This window comes from Crocuta crocuta, unplaced genomic scaffold (genome assembly GCF_008692635.1).
Source record: "Crocuta crocuta isolate KB4526 unplaced genomic scaffold, BGI_CrCroc_1.0 scaffold48, whole genome shotgun sequence".
NCBI lineage: Eukaryota > Metazoa > Chordata > Mammalia > Carnivora > Hyaenidae > Crocuta > Crocuta crocuta.
The window spans coordinates 9,826,276-9,829,412 of NW_027533089.1; the positions used below are offsets into that span (position 1 = coordinate 9,826,276).

General features: G+C 40.2%; 1 pseudogene; it reads right to left on the reverse strand.

Annotated features, from left to right (window-relative positions):
- The window catches only part of LOC144216656 (nucleosome assembly protein 1-like 4), a 15,713-nt pseudogene extending 15,209 nt beyond the window's left edge, over positions 1-504 (reverse strand).
- Positions 505-3,137: the final 2,633 nt, after the last annotated feature.

Sequence of the window (3,137 nt, forward strand, 5' to 3'; positions counted from 1 at the left end):
GTTAAAGCAGTGGCAGGGCCCGGAGGGGTGGGTGAGGGTCGGAGGGTCTCTGAGCTAGTTAGTGAGCTCGGCGCTTGAGAACGGACGGGGAAGGCGGCCCGCGGAGCCGAAGCCCGGGCCGAGGCGCTGAGACGCGGCGGCGAGGCTGCCGGCTGGATGGGAAGTTAATGTTTACGGCGGANCTTCTGTGGGCTCTGAGGAGAAAACTCGCCAGCCGGTCTCCCAGTGGAGTCCCAGGGAGGTGAAGGGGCCGGGCAGCTTCGGGGGCGCTTCCTCATAAATCCCGTGTGGGATATTGAGTTTCATGTCCTCCCTCGAGGCCAGAAGTCCGTTCTCTCCGGGAGTCCTGATGGAGTGAGACCACCTGCGCCCTTACTTGCAAAGTTGGCGTTTTCCTTTGGCCTCCGGGAGTCTGCGCAAGGCAGATTCCCCCCGGCAGGTGATGGGCAAGCCAGGTGTGCTAGGGGGCTCCCTAGGATGCACTTGGAGAGCGTTAGTGCCCATCACCGAATCACCTTATGACTAGCGGGGCAAGCCTCAAATTAACCGCAGAATTTCCGGTAGGTTTAATTGTGGTGTTCGTGTTTGTTTTAGAATTGCCATGATTTCTTTGCGTCTGTTTTTTGGACGTTTTAGGTTAAGTCATTTGTTATCCTTTCACCGACGAGTTAACCAAAACTTTTGGAATGGTTCCTTTACTTTCCTCCTATCCGTTGCTGTTAGAGGTGATTTGAAAAGCAGTATTTCTTTTGCAAAGTTATCTTTTCTTTGGGTTACAGTGTAGGATAATAAACCTCTTTCTTTCCTGAAAGAAAGAAATCCAGTGTTTCTTGAAGATCAAGGAAAACTATCTGTTGTTGGTTTTTACCTTTGTTCTGGGCTGATAATGTGTTAATAGCTTTTTTTTTTTTAGTAAACTCTTGAATTTACCTGAAAGCTCCTTTTCTATTAAAAAATGCTAGCCTTTAAGGTCTCTGAGAACTTTGTGTCAAGGAAACTTAGAAAACTTATTGAAGTATATAATACACGGAAAAAGCGTACAATCCTAAGTATGCCGGTAAAGGATTTTTACGAAGTATACCATCACAGATCAAGAAACAGAACATTACTAAGTTGGGGATTTTACCTAGGAGTGGAATTGCTGGTTTGTGAGGTATGTGAATGATAAACTCAAGTATTAGATACCGTTGAACATTTCCCCAAAGTGGTTGTGCTAATTAGCAGAGAATTTTAATCCAGTTACGCTGCATCCTTGTTGATGCTTGTCAGTTTGAAACATTTGTGCTTTTCTGGTAGAGGTGCAATAATATGTTAGTCTGGTTTTATTTTGCATTTTCCTGATAGTTGTGGTTTTATCTTTTATTGGCCATTTATATGCCTTTTGTGAAATGCCTGAGGTTTTTTTTTTTAAATTTATAATATTTTGGGTATGAGTCCTTTCTGGGAGGTACACTCATACCCCTATCTATAAACTATACATCATTTATCTTATTCTACTGTGTCTTTTCACTCTTTTAATGGTGGTTTTTTTTTTTTGATGGATGGGCATTCTTAATTTTATAGAAATATATTTACTATTTTCCTTTATGATTACTGCTTTCTGTCTCCTATTTAAGAAATCTTGCTTAGCCTAAGAGTATGAAGATGTTTTCCTGGTTACCTTACAGAAATTTTATTTTGTTTTACTTTTCACATTTAAAGTGTACAATTTACAATAAGTTTCCCATGGATTATAGGGAGTCAAGATTCACTTTTTACCAGGTGGATATTTTTTTGACCCAGCACTGTTTATTGAAAATAACCATATTTGTCCCTCCGCACTGGTTGGCACATTCTCACAAATCAGGTGATTGTTTAAGTGTGGATCTGTTTCTGGATATTCTGTTTTATTGGTCTATTTGTTATCCTTGCGCCAATATCACTGTATTAATGTAATTGAATGTGTGATAGTATAAGGCCTCCAATATTCTTTAATAATGGACAGTTTTGGCTCTTTGCATTTCCATAAATTTCAGAATCTTCTTGTCAATTTCAACAAATTTTGGAAATTGGAATTGAATCTATAGGTCGGTTTGGAAGTATCGACGTCTTAATATTGAATTTTCCAATTTACGAACATGGTATATACCTCTAAGTAGGTCTTTTAAAATTTCAGTAATGTTTTATAGTTTTCTTTGTAAAAGTCTTGCACATCTTTTTTTATTTAATGTTAGTTATTTTAAATTTTTGACATTGTAAGTGATATTTTAAAATATTTGTGGCCAGTATATAGAAATACAGCTAATATGGGACACCTGGGTGGCTCAGTTGGTTGAGCGTCCAACTTCGGCTCAGGTCATGCATGATCTCACGGTTTGTGTGTTCCAGCCCTGCGTAGGGCTCTGCGCTCACAGCTCAGAGCCTAGAGTCTGCTTCAGATTCTATGTCTCCCTCTCTCTCTTCTCTCTCTGCCCCTCCCCTGCTTGTGCTCTCTCTCTCAAAAATAAATAAATCTAGAAAAAAAAAAAAGTACAGCTGATTTAAGTCTTTAATCTTCATTCAGGACCTAATGTAAATTACACTTTGTATGTTCTAGTTTTCCAAGGTGGTTTGTTTGTTACTTTTTTCTTTCTTTCTTTCTTTTTTTTGGTGTGGTATCTAGGACCAATTAAAGAGTTACAGAGTGTTGAGTATATTCACAATCACTGTGTTAGGACTTCGGGGATACAAAGCTGATTAAGATGCTTCCCCTGCCCGTAAGCAGTTTAGAGTCTAGGAGGGTAAGTAGAAATTCAAGGAGAGACCTTTATCCTCCACTATAAATGCTGTTATGAAAATTGATTTGGCAGCATGCAAAAAGGACGTTTAAATTCAACTGGGCAGGGGCGAGAGTTGGGAAAGTAATATGCCTGGCTCGCAGTGTTCTGAGCACAAAGGAATTGGGCTGTGGGTAGGTAGGGGCTGCTATTCACAATACATGCTTTTCTGCTTAATCCCTTGGCTTTCAGCCTTTGCTTCACTCCAGTCTTTTGAGTCTGGAGTCTCTCCAAGTCACTGTTTCTAGGGAATAAATTTATGAGATTATATAAATGAAGGGAAACTAAAGGGTCTCTATATTGCAGACCTTAAATTACTAACCTGCTCTTCAGCCCTATACC